Source organism: Leptonychotes weddellii, chromosome 4 (assembly GCF_054177405.1).
Source record: "Leptonychotes weddellii isolate Sample4059 chromosome 4, ASM5417740v2, whole genome shotgun sequence".
Taxonomy (NCBI): domain Eukaryota; kingdom Metazoa; phylum Chordata; class Mammalia; order Carnivora; family Phocidae; genus Leptonychotes; species Leptonychotes weddellii.
The window spans coordinates 132,577,068-132,594,565 of NC_138372.1; the positions used below are offsets into that span (position 1 = coordinate 132,577,068).

Below are 17,498 nucleotides of genomic sequence, written 5' to 3' on the forward strand. Positions count from 1 at the left end.
GCCCCAGGTGCACACTGAGCTCTGTAATAGGTAGCATGTGCCAAAACAAAGAGCAGAGCCCTTGCCCTGAAGTCTGCCGTCTAAAGGCACATTTGGGTACAGTTAGACTCCACGAATCGGCAAAGCAGAAAATAAACATAGCGCAGACAGACACTGAGGAATAGATCTTTGCTGAATGTGTCAGAGCTTTCGGAAACAGGAGGGCTTTTAAGAGAGTTGTGGTTTTCATTTCATGTTGTATTGGATTTTAAAAAGAAGGGGAAAAAAAAGAAGAAGAATCTGCTGTTAGTAAGGATTTAAAAAGATCTTGACAGGCCAGAGCAAGAGGCTAAATATAAAAAGATGACTTTAATAAGATCTACAATGTAATGATCTACATTGGGGTACAAAATAAAAGGAACCTGCAGGAGCCTACTGCAAGTTCATGCTGCGTACACCGTGTTGTGGTTGAACTCCCCAAACAGTAAGTTGATCTCAGGGTGAATCGATAAAAGGATTCTCTCTAGCTCCAGAATCAGAAAGGTGATGGTTTGGCTCAGGGCAGCCTCTGAGCAGGGCTGACTCAGACTTTACATCCCAGAGCAGGTGACTGAGACTCTGTGTGACACGGTCCTTAGGAGACCAGGCTCTGAACTCACCTTAACAGATGAGAGATCAGCTCTCTACCTGACACTAATTTGAGCAAGTTCATTTGCTTCTCCATAACAGTTTCCTCGTCTGTTAAAAAAGAAAAGGGAGCGGCGCCTGGGTGGTTCAGTCGTTAAGCGTCTGCCTTCGGCTGGCTCAGGTCATGATCCCAGGGTCCTGGGATCGAGCCCCGCATCAGGCTCCCTGCTCAGCGGGAAGCCTGCTTCTCCCTCTCCCACTCCCCCTGCCTGTGTTCCCTCTCTCGCTGTGTCTCTCTCTGTCAAATAAATAAATAAAGTCTTAAAAAAAAAAAAAGGGAAGGGAGCGAGGGAAGGAAAGAAACAACAGAAAAGAAAAAATGCTAAGAACACCTCATTTTATGAGAAAATCTTTATAGTCTCAGCAACAGTCTGGCAGTGACCTATTATTTCAGCAGCGCCTGCAACACCCACCCCAGCCTCTCCTTCCCCTCCACTGAAGGCCCACTTGTTTAACTGGGTCTCCCAGACCTGTTCCTGAGCTGTGGTTCTAATAACCCACGTCCCTCGCCTGATGCAGTAAAGGCGTGACACTCCATGCAATACCCCCTCCCCCAGTCTTCTTCTTAAATTTTAGCTGGGTAAAAATTCTCCCATATTTCCATTTCTGCAGGGTGAAAAATAACAGAAGCAGGACTTAGGTTTCACAATTTCCATCACTGATTCCCTGTGCTATCACGGTTCATGATTAATTAGCTTCCTACAGTTTCAAACCCATTTCTTTCTCTGTGACTTTGAGACAGTGGAGGTGGGTACACTGCAGTGTAAGTGGGAAATTTCTGATGTGGGAAGCCTTGTGTCCCACCACTCTGGCCTTTGCCTGGGATGTACGTCTTGCCTTGTTCTCACAAGAGCCTCTTTTCTTCCTTCTGGGACCTGAACCACCGCCGTTTATTGGCAGGATCTCCTGGAAGTTGCCCTATCCCTCTCCTCCCTCCACCTAGTAACATATTTTCCTCCTCTGTTGGGATCCCTCTTGCCCTACCATCTGCCAGGCCAGGGGCCTGTGATGTATGCTCTCCCATAGGCATGGTGCTTCCCTGCAAACAGCCTCCAGTGGGGCCATTCCTGCCAGGACTCCAGGCCAGCCCTGATCTGCCATCAGTAGTCTACTCCACCAAATCCCAAATTGCCCAACCTCATCCAATCAATGTCCCAAAGCCCCTACCTCCCTCAGTGGACACTTGTCTGACTGAAGGAGGGAAAGTGCCTGGCAAAACATCATCCCACTCTCCTCTCAAACCTTTAGTCACACCATTACCTCCGACACCTGCCCATTTACTGCCAATGGCTAGCACAATGAGGGGAATACCGTAGCAATAGAAGTTTCAACTCCAATTGCTCATGGTGCCACGTGTTGATTCCAATGTTATTGAGAGTCATTCGTGTTGGCGGGAGTGCCTATAATAACATTCTCTGATTGGTATTTGTTATTTTTCCTGGTGATTGTGCTGTTCCAGCCTGCTCAGAGTCCTAGCATCACTACGGAGTCACGCATTTCACATGCCATCTTTCTCCTTTCTCATTATTGGGTGACTTTTCACTTGGCCTTTTCTGCAGATCAGCCCCTCAGAATATGCCATCTGGAAAAATGAAGAGCGAAAACACAGCTTTAAATTAAAGAGAGAAAAAAGTAAAGGGAGAGAAAGAGACTCTTCATCACCCTGAATTAGACCCAATTTTCCCACTCTGTCACCACCCTCACAGGAGCTGGCACGGTCTTCAGAAGCTGTCCCCATTTCTTCTAACTATGGCAGAGAGGGGGGCAGAGAGAGAGGGAGAAAGAGAGAGAGAGTCATCCAGTGCATTAGATAGATTTGGCTAGATTGATGTCATTGCTCATTAAGAAAACAGGCAATCTGCTTCTCGTTCTCATTGGAGAAAATAAATCTGCACAGAGCCCAGCCAAATAATGTGTAGCAAATGATCAATGTTATCTGAGGGAGAAGATGATTGATCCTTTATTTCTTACACCCTCTCATGCATAATGCATAAAATTCAGGATGTCCTCAGCTTGCCTCAGGACCTAGCAGTGCTGTACCGCATTACCATGCAGAACACTCATTCTGAATTTCTACTGACAGTCTCCATATCCCTGAGCAAGTGGGAGCCAGGAATGCTTCAGAATTCAAGAGTCCCTGATAGTGGCATGATGGATTTTTGAATCCCTTCCAGGCTTTATTACAAACACATGCATGACTCAGGGAAAGTCTCAAAGAATCTCAGGTCTCAATGGCCTCTAATACAAAACAGAATTGGTAATGCTGGCTTCTTTCAGAATATCAGATCAAAGATTAGAAAAATAGAAATTTTCTAAAGAACCAAAAATGAGGTAGATGGCTGAAGAGGAAAACTGTTTCTTTTTCATTAGAATGGTTAGGTTTCGGAGATAAAGGTAATCAGTGGTGAGTTGGGAGAGAGCTGGCTTCTCAGATGTTGTATCTTAGGTTGAGGCTTATTTTGTTGCTCCTTCTCCATACACATGAAATGATGACAGTGATGATGAGGATGACAATAATGGCAGCTAACATGTTTAAACACTTATTTGCAAGGCTTTGAATTACGCATGGTCCATGTGTTATCTCATATAATGTAAATTTAGGCTTGGAGAACTTAATTAACTTGCCCAAAGGCCACAGCTAATAACCAATGAATTCCAGAGCCAATTCCACTGATCCACACATAAAATGCTACTATGGTGGGGGTTGGGGTCAAAATCAGAGTATCAAAGGGTAACTGACAAGCTTTAAAAACTAGGCTGGTGGAAGACTTTGTAAAGCAGTAAGAATTGAAAAGAACGGAGGAGTTTTAGCCCTTACTATGAACTAGTCATCATACTTGATTCTTTACATAAATTTCAATATCAACAATGATTAAAATAACCCATTGGGGTAGGCAACATCAAGCCCGTGCTGGCTATGAAACGATTGTTTCTCCATCTGGCACCAGCCTTCTCTGCTCCACTCTGCTCTGTGGGGCTGGGTGGGCCTGGGACTCTGCAGACCACAGACAGAGCCTGCTGCTCCCTGTTAGGCTCTGTCACTAGGGGGCGTCAGAGAGACCGCAAGCCGGCAGGAGGAAGGATTCGCGCCTTCCTGCTTTATTCCCTGTTCTTGTCTGCTTCATCCCAGCAACACCACCTCCCAGCTCTGGCCGCAGCAGCTCATTCCCACTCACAGTAGCAGTTTTCACTCCAGTAGCAACAGTGAGGAAAGTGTACAGGTTTTCTAAAACTCGTAGAAGCAGCTCTTCAGTGACACCAGCCCAGCCAGCACACCCTCCTCAGAGATCTGCGTCCTGGCCCTGTGAGGTCCTTCCTCCAATCTTCTAAGTTTTAATAATTCCATCTTCTTTCTCTTGTTTCCCTAGCTGAAGGATGGTAGCTTCTTCCTGTATCACCACCGCCATGATACCTAGGTGTTCGTTTTTAACCTTTTCATTTCTCTAACACTTGGTTAACAATTCTTACTATTAAATTCTCTGTTAACATAATTCGTATGGTTCAGCCTCCTGACTGGAACCCAAATGATACAACCCTCAAGTTGTTTGCTTGCATGTAAGTTGCTTGCATGTACTACTGGGTGATTAGAGTAGTTGCAGTGGAAGCCAAACCAGGTTTGTCTGGTTCTCCAATACCCCATGATGACTCCCCACAAGGCGATGGTATCTACTTTGCCTCCGTTGAATAAAAGGACACACATGGAAAACATACCACATCATGCAAGTTAAAGCCTAATAAATACCTGGCTATTATGTAAAATGATGAGATTGCATGCATTAAAATTTTTATCAATATTTTTATTAATAATGATGACTATCCAGTACATTCCATTGCACTGAAATGCCTTGTTTAATGAGTTAGCTTGCTTCTGTGTTTGATAAAATGAGTCCCTCTTGGTGTCCAAAAAAATATCATGCAACTCTCTACTTCGTATGACCAGTGATCACACCAGGATTGATTCTAGCTCTGCTAAGAAACTTTAGGTAGAGAACAAGAAACAAGTCATAACTCAAACCATCATCATTCTCATAATAAAAGAATCATCCAAAACTTCAAAAAGATCATGTCAGATTTGCCACTTGTCAGTATCTAGCAGGACTCTATGATTCAATGGCAGGTACCCCAGAGACCAAGAGACAGTAGGATCAAAGGGAGTACTATGTATGCCAAAATGGACAGATAGCTCAGACCCACTATACCAACAGGGTGATTACTGCAGCTACATATACACTGTGAGACTTGAGATGGTTGATGAATCCAAAGATGAAGAAAATTGGGAGCTCAGATTCTATACTAATCAGACGCCAAGAAGTCAGAAACTATTCCAGGAAGGGAACATTAAGTCCTCACCAGAAATTCCAGGATACGATGTGGAATAAGGTCAGCTAAGTTTTGTTTTTGTTTTTGTTTTTTTTTAAGATTTTATTCATTTATTTGACAGAGAGAGACACAGCGACAGAGGGAACACAAGCAGGGGGAGTGGGGGAGGGAGAAGCAGGCTTCCCGCGGAGCAGGGAGCCCGATGCGGAGCTCGATCCCAGGACCCTGGGATCATGACCTGAGCCGAAGGCAGACGCTTAACGACTGAGCCACCCAGGCGCCCCGGTCAGCTAAGTTTATTTGGGGAAATGGGTCTAGAAATATTTATAAGTCTTCTATTAAATTAACCCAGCTCCACAGCATACATACTGAAATGAAAGCAGAAGTTCTTATGGCACTTGAGATATAAATACACACACACATTTTACATATAATGGAAGGGACTATCTTTTCTTATTGTATTCATGCAAAGGCCATATTGCAGTGAGCCCATCTAAAGCACATGACAAACACACTCACATTTCTAGGAAATCCTAACAGAGTCCAAGGGACAAAATGAATAATTTGACCAACCTGGTGGCCAAAACTACAGTGAAAGGTAGAGTGGTGCACTCCCTATAAAGAAAAATTGTCACCTTCCTCCCATGTAATGCTTCATTCTAAACAAGTGCCCTTGGCAGCACCTCCCACAACATCACACATCCAGGGGATACCTAATAAATACTAGTTGCCTCTGATAACGCAGACAGAACACAAAGGCATTATAATGAATGGTGGGTGATAAAAATATATATAGGTAATGGCTCAGTAGTGGTTGTGTCTTTCAACAGCAGTTTGGAACAATAAAGCCCACTATTATATTATAGATAGATAACATTAGATGTGAAAACTGCTAACTCCCTTGTCTGGTGTCACCCAAGGAAAATGGAACTAAGATGAAAGCAGAAGCTTCCTTTTAGTAGCATGAAAGAAGTCGCCGCTCATTTGGGGGCCATAATCAAGAATCTACACCCTCTGAGTTTGAAGGCAAGGTCAGGAAACAAGCACCCATTGAAACAGAAGGTGGGAAAAGTCAGCATACAAGGGTTAGCATATTTAGTGGTCCTAAGAGTTGGGGTGTAAATGTGTTGTTGCACGGACTTAGGAATCTGCCAAGCCCACCATTCTAAAGGCTAGAATGTAGGGAACGAAGGTTATAACTTAATCAACTGTATTTGATAACAAGTACAAAGGAGAGCTATAGCAACAGAAGAGAGGTGTGTGTGTAATCAAGGAAAATAGGCAAAGAATGTGAATTTGTCTGTATTTATCCAATAGTGAACAGGAGATAGACATCGCATTAAAAAGTAACTATTCCTGTTCTAGAAGAGTTACTCTATATGGGGGTGCAGAAATAATTTATCCAGCTTTGAGAGGCTGGCATAAGGAATAGCTGCTGGGTAGAGGAACAGAAAAGAGTATAACAAGTTAATATAAGTCACATTAAGTCATTTTAGTGTCATACGTGGTATCAAAGGCAGGCCTTCCAAACAGTGGAAATCCACATTCATAAACAATTTAAGAGACTCAGACTCCATGAGCAAGAAGGCACCAGATAAGCTGCCACTGCATCTGGGCACCTGCAATAGGCACCACCCCTCTGATTTGGGAAACTTAAACATCATAATGATTGGTAGACAAAAAAATGAGGAGAGGGATTGTACCATGTTTATAAAAGCAGCCAGCAGAATGCAGATCTCCATGGTTTCTGGACAGGGCACATGATCTGAGAGCATTAGACATGTGCGTCTTCTCAGATCAGATAACCTGAAACCATATATTTGCTGGGTGTGACTCCAGATCTGAACTGACTCTAGATCAACTGGACCACAAAGCTGAGGACAATTCCTGGACATTGATGACCAAATCAAGTCACTGCCACCCTGAAATATGTCTTGAGCTGCAGCTGCCCTACACACATCTCTGTTCCTGCCACAGCAGCCCTGAGTCTGCCACCTAACAGAGGGGAGGTTTGGAATGTGCGTGTTCACCTTACGGTGTGTCATCAAGTTATCTCCCTTTTCATGTTTATCCTTAATCTTTCCAGTCAAGTCATGAGCAAAACCATGAGAAGGACCATGTCCTAAATGTCTATTATGGGGTGCCTGGGTGGCTCAGTCGTTAAGTGTCTGCTTTCGGCTCAGGTCATGATCTCAGGGTCCTGGGATCCAGCTCCGCATTGTGCTCCCTGCTCCACAGGAAGCCAGCTTCTCCCTCACCCACTCCCCCTGCTTGTGTTCCCTCTTTCACTGTCTCTCTCTCTCTCTCTCTCTCTCTGTCAAATAAATAAAATCTTTTAAAAATAAAAATAAATAAAAAATTAAAAAATTAATGTCTATTATGAACTAAGTTATTGGTGAACATACTATATTCCAAGCTCCGCACAGAGAGCTTTACACAGATTACTTCACTTGTCACAACAACTCTGTGAGGTATATTTTCTTCATTCAACACAGGAAGAAATCAACGCATGAAAGAGGTGGGCAATTTGCCTGTGATTACACATGCAGTAACAGGGTTGGACTCAAGTCCAGGCATACATTCATAACTGCTATGGAAAGATGGTGGTGTGCAATGGCTAAGTAGACAAAAGGATATGCCCTCCAGTTGTTCACTACATTATGTCAGAGTTTTTGAAAGGGTATGACACTGGCATAAGAGTAGATGGAGTAATAGAAGAGTAAATTCAGAAACAGATCCAGTATGTATCAGAATTTATAATCTGATAAAGAAAGCATCTCAAAACAATAATGAAATGATGGAAAATTCAATATGTGATGATGGAGAATGTAGTTAACCATTTAAGGAGGAAGGGTTAAGTTCCTAACCAGTGCTGTATACTGGAATGTAAGAAACATTCCATATAGACTAAAGATTCAAATAAGAATAAATAAATCATAAAAGTACTAGAAGAAAATATCAGTGAAATTTACATAATCTTGGGCTGGGAATTACAGCAAAGATAGAAATCATAAAGGGAAGAGATGAACAGATTTTATTACATACCATTTTTAAAGTTTCTCTTTGACCCAAAAAACCATTAACAAGGTTTTTAGAAAGTCAGTTGACAAATTGGGGGCTTATGGGAAAGAATTCATGACAAAATAATTAATATGCTTAATACATAATGAACTTAAAAATCAATAAGGAAAATATAAACAGCCAAATAGGATAAAAAATGAACAAAAGTTATGAAAAGGCAGATGGTAAAAGATAGAATACAAGTGGTTACAAGCATATAAAAAATGCTCTATCTTATTAGTTAGAAAATAAATGCAAATCAGGACAACAAACTGATAATATTTTTAATTTAACAGATTAATATAGATTTTTTTAAACACAAAACCTAATGTTGGCAAGTGTTTGAGAAAACACAGGAATTCTCATACACTATTGGCAGGAACATAAATTGGTTTAACATCTTTAGGTGACAGTTTGGCTGTAGCTATCAATTTCTTTTTTCCAGAAATTCTATTTTCTAACATAATTTGTCAAATATGTAAAAAAAAAATTGCAAAAGTATTTATCATAGAGTTTGTTATAATTGCAGAATGGTGGGAAAAAACTAAATGTCCATCTATAAGGAATCAGCTTAATAACTAAAGATAAATCTATACAATTGATTACAATGTGGCTATTAAAAATTATAACCCGAGGCTTAATGTACTGACATGAAACAATGACCATGATATTATCAAGTGAAAGTAGCAGATTATTAAACAATATGAATGTGATGACTCATGTGATTATTATTTTAAAAAATCAAAATGTATGTGGGGGGGTGGTGTACACACGCGTAAGAAACAGGACAGGAAAGCCTACACCAAGATGTTAACAATAATTACCACTGGGTTACTGGGGTTACGATTCAAAGATATTTTATTTCTCTTTTATTTTTTTCAATTCTTTCTTTTTTTGGTAAAAAAATTTTTATATTGTATTTAAAAGATAGACAAAAGGTGACAGTACTTTAAAAAATGAAACTTATCTTTTACAACTCTTTTTGTTAGAGCCCTTATCACACTCATATGTGATCCATTGGCTCACCAAAGCGCGAGAAGTGTTTAATCACTAGAAGGGTCAAGCCCTGCACTTGGATGGCTGGGGAACCTGTGTCAACTGAACAAGAGTAGAATCAGACCTCTATGGATCAGTTGATTGTTAGCAGAAGTTCTGGGATGCTGTCCTGAGAGATCACTTGAGTGAACTCCCTCTTGTTCTCTGCTCATGAAATCTCTGTAATGAGTAAGGCATTTGACTCATCCTCTCATACTTTCCATTTGTTTCCGAGGTGTTGATTGGCAGGTGGATTAGCACTGAGAACTGAATTGTTCAAGAAAAGTCAAATACTGAACTCTTAGGACAATTCTTATGCCACAAGTGTCTTAAATTTGGAAGACAAAGGAAAAGTTAAACCATTTCATGACCCTCATATCTGTCACCCGCCACCCTCCCTGTGTCCCTTACACACATCAAGATACATCCACAGACATCATTATTCTCGCCTCTCGGAGGACTCAGCCAGAAAAGCTGGAGCTGTCAAAGAGAATCCTCTTTGGGGTGTAACATGTGTCCCTACTTGAGCAATTACAGCCTTGTGTTCATCCAGGCTGGACAGGCTGACCTGTCTCCTAAGTTCTTCATTAAACAACATCTGTACCTCACCCTCCTATTGTGGTGAGGTAAGAGGGAGATTCTCACACAGCCTGATAACGGCTGTTTTATCATTCCTTCTACAATCTTTGAGAACGCCAAGGAAAAACTCCCAACTGTGAAGCAAGGATGATTGGAAACACCCTGAACACCAGATTAAAAGCAAGAAAATTGCACCAAACCTCAGAGAGATTTTTTTTTTCTATGCTTCACACGGAGGCCCCCCACCATCACTGACTTCTGGATTAAACTGTTAAAGTTTAATGAATTATTACCATGTTTCTGTGGAAAACTATAACCTAGGACTTTGTTTTTAACTAAAAGCTCCATGTATCGGCTGGCAATTTTCCACCAAAGCTGATTTTTAAAAAAGAGTATGTTTTTCACATAGAAACACCCTCCCCCCACCCTAATCATTGCATTCTCCGGGCATATTTCACTCTGATTCCAGACAAGTAATATTACAATTCATCCTCATCTCAGCAATTGTTACATCAAAAAGAAAAGACAGAGGTGTAGCTAAATGAATTGCACGGAGAAAGCCAGGTGGATAATAAGAGACAGCTTTCATTTGCACATTTATATAGCTCAGGAATCTACTACAGGAGTGTAAGAAACAAAATCCGAAAAATTATTTACCCATATTTTTTCATTTGTTAGAAAACTTCCATTAAAAACAGGTAAGGCATAGATAAGGTGACTCTCACAGAAGCCTAGATGGTGAATTATTCATTCTAGCAGGGCCATTCCAGGTCACAAGACAGGAGACTTCTTATAATCTTAGACATAATAGAGATCGAGGATGACAGAGCTCTGTTAAATCAACTCATACTGCATTCAATTCTTCAGAACGCAGCACTGAAAAGACATTGGTAGACCCGGGAGAGAAACATCTGAGACGAATTGTCAGGTATCAGAGAAAAGCAGGTCAGAATGTGGGCCTGTTTTTTAAAGCGATTTGTCCAGAAGACCAGACAAAGGGAAAATATTGTGGAAGAGTCCTTCACTTCCCCTGATCCCATGCCACCAGCATTAAAATGACTGTAATAATAGACCAGTCAGCATATTTTTTAAGGTGAAGGAGAATGAAAAAAATCAAGTCCATGACTGGTTTTTCAGAACATTTTAAATGATCATAAAAATATTATATATGCCTAGAGGCAATTTTTTAAAATACAGAAAAGCAAAATAAAGAAATGATCTCTCCTCTTACCACTCAGAAAGAAAAACAATCATTAAGACTTAGTAAAAATGTTGTCGGTCTATTTTATGTGGAAGATGCGTATTAGACAGTAATGCTAATCTAAAGCATATATATTTTTCCCCAAAATTGGATATATATATATTTCTTCTCAAAACTGGATTTATATTATAAACAGGGTTTGTAACCTGCTTTTTTTTAACTCAACATTCTTAAGTATTTTAATTACAATGTCACAGTGTTTTAAATTTATCATCACTATCAATAATGGTTTCAGGCACCAATATGCATATTACATAAAGGTTTAAAAAAAAAAAAAAAAAAACCTTGACATAGGATCAAGCAATTTCCCAACACATGACATGTATCCCCAATCCTATTTTTGCAATATCCACTGGGGGATCATTAATCCTCTGGAAAAAGAAGACAAATTACATAATCTCTGTAAATTTCAGTTTCCTTACCTGCAAAATGCCATCACATTGTTGCAGGCTGCGTTTCCCACATAACTCAGTCCTGGAATTAGTTACATAAGCAAAAATATCCGTTAAAAGGGGGAGTCCTAAAGTGATACAAACATACCTTACATATTTTACAGTAACTTAAAATATACAAATGAACATTCATCAAGCTTATGAAATAGTGCGAAGCCTTTTTTTTCTTGCATAAACCACACCCATAATGTATCTATAATTTCCAGTTGTACTTTCTTTAACAAGAAACAGAACATGCAGACACTTGTAAAACAGTCTAAGGGCAAAATCCTTCTAGATTTTCCTCCATACTAAATTGAACTGCAACTTGTTTAGTGAATTCCTTAAGACTTTCGAAACATGCAACTTAAGTTTTCATAAAAACAATATCTTTCTTTCCCACCTATATATGACCACTTTACATAATATTTAATCAATTTACATAATTTCAACAACAAACGCATCTGGAAAACGGGCTTGGGAACAAGCTCCATTGATCCTTCTGAGCACATCCCTCCAGTGGAAGCAGCTGAAGGACTCAGTGCACTGAACGAATAATCCACTGGCTTCGAGCATCCAGTGTGTTGTGAAGACCAGTCGACATGTGGTAGAGGGAATATTGGAAACACAGTGCAAGAGTAAGTAGAAAGGACTTAATTGTCTATAAGACACACGATTAACAGAGCAGACACGGACAATCAGTAGATGAAGTGTCGACAATGTAAATAAATAAGAACAGTATGGTAAATGCAGTCAAAATCCCTGAGAGCAAGAGTTGCTGCTGATTCCTCTTAGAGATAATGGGCACTGAAAAGACTGCAGAGGAATAGAAGTTAGAGGAGTCCTAGGACCAGGGTTGTAAATGATAAGGAATGTCCTCAAAGAAACATTGCTGAAGGTTTCGTGCGAAGTGCCTATGAGGTAACAGAAGAAAGAATGAGAAAAGAAAAGTTTCCTTACATGACAATTTGGAGCAAATAATTGGGTCACAGACCATATGTGGGTCATGTCAAGTTGGTTCAGCCTTCTTAGGATCACGGTTCCCTTTGATAACCTGTGATAAAGCTACAGACCTCAAAATAGTTTTGTAGTGCTTAATAAAACTACAAGCACTTATCACGTGACCCAGCAATTGCACTGTTGGGCACTTATCCCAAAGAAATAAAGACTTGGGGGTGCCTGGGCGGCTCAGTCAGTTAAGCGTCTGCCTTCGGCTCAGGTCATGATCTCAGGGTCCTGGGATCGAGCCCCGCATCGGGCTCCCTGCTCAGCGGGGAGTCTGCTTCTCCCTCTGCCTCTGCCCCCCGCTCTCTCTCTCACTCACTCTCTCTAATAAATAAATAAAATCTTTTTAAAAATGAAGACTTTTCCACACAAAAACCGGTACGCTAGTGTCCATAGCAGTTTTATTCACAACAGCCAAAAACCATGAACAACTTAAGTGGTTTTCAGTGGGCACATGGAGAAACCAGCTCCATGTACCACATATTGCTTAGCAATAAATGGAAGTGAACCACAGATAAACTCAACAACTTGGATAAATCTCCAGGGACTTATGCTGAGTGAAAAAAAAAAAAAAAAAGCAAATTTCAAAAGACTCCAAATTGTATGACTCCCTTTATATAACATTCTTGAAATAACAAAATTATGGAGCTAAACAACAGATAAGTGGTTGCCAGGGATTAGGGATAGCAGACAGAGAGGTGGATGCGGCTATCAAAGGAGTAGCAGGAGAGGTCCTTGTGATTGCAGACAGTTCCGTACCTTGATTGTGGTCGTGGTTACATGCATAGTACATAAAACAACTGCATAGAACCACACACACAGGGACAGGTAAAACTGGAAAAATGTTAATAAATTCTGTAGACCTCAACGTCAGCTTCCTGGTTTTGATACTGTACTATAGTTATGCGATATATTACCAGTGGTCCTGAAACACCGGACCTCTCTATACATGTTCTTCAACTTCATGTGAATTTGTAATTATATCAAAATAAAGGTTTTCAAAAAGGCTGGTCTATATGTACTTGTATGGAAATATAACTTTGTATTATTAAAGTCAGTCATCAAATAGAACCATGGTATGATCCTCTTATGAGATTAAGAGATTGAAGATGTAAAGAGAGAAAAGTGAAGAAAAAACAAATTCTAACTTATTATTTGATATGCTTCTGTGCTGGCTGAATTTTTTTACTTGATATTCTGTACAGTTTGAATTTTTCACAGTATGAACATATTACTTTATCATTTAAAAGGCAAAGCAGAATAATATAAATTATTCTTTTAAATCTATGGACCTCAGGCGCCTGGGTGGCTCAGTTGGTTAAGCAACTGCCTTCGGCTCAGGTCATGATCCTGGAGTCCCGGGATCGAGTCCCGCACCGGGCTCCCTGCTCGGCGGGGAGTCTGCTTCTCCCTCTGACCCTCCTCCCTCTCATGTTCTCTGTCTCTCATTCTCTCTCTCTCAAATAAAAAAAAAAAAAAATCTATGGACCTCTTCCCCCCAAAAATTCATATACAATTATGTACACAATTTTAGCAATCTCCTAGACCCTGAAGTCCATCCATGGATCTCCTAAAGGGTATGTGTGCCCCTGACTAAGCACCCCTGCTTTAAAAAAATTGACGCCTTCAGACGTGGAGAGAAGTAGGATCAAGGGACCTATAAATATATTCTGTAATCACCCTGGGCTCCATTTGCTATGATACCCAGCCACCCTCAAGTGGGAAATAAAGATTCATTTCTTTGTTTCTTCGGAAGTGACTACATGTGGAACTCTGTATTGCAACTTTAGGAACCACACCAAGGGTGATCATAACAAACATGAAGGAATAAATTAACATATAAATAACTTATTACTAAGAGTACTTAGAACAACATGAGGAAATAGAATGGTTCTTTGAGCATTTGTTTACCAGCCATATTCCAGGCAATATGCTAGACACTGGAAATAAGGCAGTGAGAAAAACAGGCTAGTTTTCCACCTAGAAACTACCGGGTGCCTAGAGGCATGGGAATGTTCTTGGCCTGCTTAATGCAAGACATCCCATCTTGTTGAAAATCTTCAATATATAAACAACATGTATAGGAGCGCCTGGGTGGCTCAGATGGTTAAGCGTCTGCCTTCAGCTCAGGTCATGATCCCAGGGTCCTGGGATCGAGCCCCGAATTGTGCGCCTTGCTCAGCGGGGAGCCTGCCTCTCCCTCTCCCTCTGCCTCTCCCCCTGCTCATGCTCTCTCTCTCTCTATCTCTGTGTCTCAAATGAATAAATAAAATCTTTAAAAAAAAAATATGTATAATTGATACACAAGGATTATGGAACCAGAGTGGAAATGTTTTATATCAGCCCCTAAAAGAAATATAACACATAAATATATAAAGAAATATCTGATAGATAGGTAGATAGATAGATAGATATCCACTATCAAATAGCTTTGCTCATCCAGAACCCTTTCAGACAACCACTGGTTTAATTTTTGACTCAAACATGGTAGAAAAGGCTAAATGATTCAATAAACTAGACAAATAATCTCTTGTTAAAAAAAAAAAAAAGGAAAGCTTGGTAGAGAACTGCAACAGTACATTAACAGGAATAGAACTAGCAGGAACACACATGAAATGTTAAAAATTTTGAAGTTGAGAAGCAGCATGGTATAGAATACATGTGGCTAATAACACAGCCTGCAGCCACACCACCTGGGTTGGAATCCCAAATCTGTCACTTACCAGCTCTATGACCAAGAGAGTTACTCCCTCTCTGTGCCTCAGCTTCTTCATCTGTAGAATGGACACATGAAAGAGCTGAAGGCTGACTGAATTCGAGTTCGAAAAATGTATTTGTCAAATAAACTTTGTAACAAACATTTATTGGACTGAAACCAAATACTACGGGTATTCTGAGGAAAATATTCCTGGGAAAGGAGCACCAGGTGGTGCTACAGAGAGACGCTCTTCCCGACAGAATCCAGGCAAGGACAAGGCAGGAAAGTGAGAGCAGGTTTGGAAAAAGCAGTCCAGGAGAAGTACAACAAGAAGACAGAGACTGGGGGCACCAGTCGGGCTCAGTCGGCGGAGCATGTGACTCTCGATCCCGGGGTCATGAGTTCGAGCCCCACTTTGGGTGTAGAGATTACTTAAAAATAAAATCTTTTTAAAAAGAAGAAGACAGATTGGCCTAAAGGGGCAGATCAGAGGCTCAGCAAAAAGAGACCTTGCCTGCCAACAAAGGATTTGGGTTTTGCTTGATAAGTAATGCTAAACCCCTGAAGGATTTTAAACAAAGAAGAAACCTGATCAGTGCTATGCTTTAGGAAAATCAACTTGTCCCGCGGTTGATGAGTAGATGGGAAAACCAGGTACAAAACCATTGTATTATAAATGGTTGTACACCAGGAGAAGTGTAAGCGAGGCCAAAGCAGAATGACGACAGTGAAGATGAATAAGAAACAGAACGGATAATAGCTGAGTAAAGAGACAGAGAGATTGGAAAAATGGCTGGGCCAGCAAAAGAAATCAAAAACTATGAAAATAGAACTGAGAAATTACTATGTGCCAGACATGCTAGCAATTTCACATAAGTTTTCATAAGTAATATGCCAAATGACCAAATGAAAGTAGCCTTTTCTTTACCCATAAGAAACTGAGGCTCAGAAAAGTTATTTGCCTAGAATCATGAGGCCAGTGAGAAGCAGAATCAAGATATGAACCCAAAGCTTCCGGATCCCAGACCAGATTCCATGCTCTCTCCAGGAATCCATGCTAGTGCTGGGGTTGGGTGCGGGGGGATTCTAACTCTGTTTTTGGACACACTCTTCGACCTCTAGATGAATTTTTTCAACGGCCAGCTAGAAAGGCAGAGGAAGTCTGGGGGGTGGGGAGACAGGAGGGTTGGAGAATGGAATTCAGAAGCTTCACGGAGGTTCTGTAAGGATTAGTGAAGTTGCTGAAGTGAATAATCAATAACAGATCATTTATAATTATTAACTTGCATGTTCGTGTGCTGGGATGTAATCATGTTTGTCTGAAGAGCCAACACAGCAGTTTTAAAGGGATCCGCAAACAGAAGAAAGCTGCTGTTCTCTTCAGTAAGCAATATTTTAGTGGCAAAACACCCTGTGAATGGTTTGTGAGTACAAAGCAGCAAGCATGTGAATAGCTTTTTACAATGTCACGTTCTCTCCTTCCACTTGGGAAGGAAGCACAATGCTACCATAAGCAGATACTAACAGCACAGATGCTGGCGCTGATGTGAGCATAAAACGCTGTCCCGCACCAAAAAAAAAAAAAAAAAATTCCCAAAGTACCATGCCTGCATAAATCTTATATTTTTATGAATCACTGCCATTATGGCAACCGCACACTGAAAATTTGTATCTTAGGATGTGAATGGATCTTTCTTGATAGTTTAGCTTATCTCAGAGTCCTCATAATTTATACTTGTCCATGTATCATCTCCAAACAGGGCTTTGCTTCCTAGGTTGCTGAGTGGCAGCCTGCCCCCCCGCACGGCTAAAGTTCGAAAATAGAGTTTAATTGTAATCCAGAGGAGTGAAATCTTTCTGATGCCTCTGTTGCCATGTTGTAAACACCCGACCACAGATTCAACATTAATTTTTCCATTTCTTAACAACAGTAGTTTTCCAGAGCCAACAAATATATTCTACCATACAATTTTATGCTTTGTAAAAGGTGACCTATACTTTCTTTTCAAATGCAGTTTCTTTAATGAAAATATTGTAATGTCAGTCCATGCAAAGCAAATGCATATTAATATGCGTTTACATCTGTCTCATATTAATATTCATGCCTGAGTCCACATCCCTACACAAAGCCAATTTTCTGACCATCTGTGTGATGGCTGGTGGATGCAATGAATAAATTTTATTTGTGAGGGGAGTGATAAATCATGTATCTTCAGTTTTTCACCCACAATCTTTCCTCTTAGGTGCAAAAATGTTTTCATCGTGGTTTGGAATATTTAAGTGAATGAAACGGATTAACCCCTTAATATTCCTACAGTTACTGACAATTTTATAAAGGCCATGAAAATGCAATTTCAACACCTCTAACCAAAAATAAGAAGGGACTATGGATTTACTCGTTTGGATTTGACATCTCTGGTTCTTATATGAGTTCCAGTGTTTT

General features: G+C 40.5%; 1 long non-coding RNA gene across 1 annotated transcript in view; it reads right to left on the minus strand.

Moving 5' to 3' along the window:
- LOC115944782 (uncharacterized) overlaps positions 1-17,498 on the minus strand; it is a 157,916-nt gene that overhangs the window by 104,606 nt on the left and 35,812 nt on the right. The window contains exon 3 of the long non-coding RNA XR_014144293.1: positions 11,344-11,395. This is a non-coding gene — a long non-coding RNA (uncharacterized LOC115944782). The remainder of the gene's footprint in view (positions 1-11,343; positions 11,396-17,498) is intronic.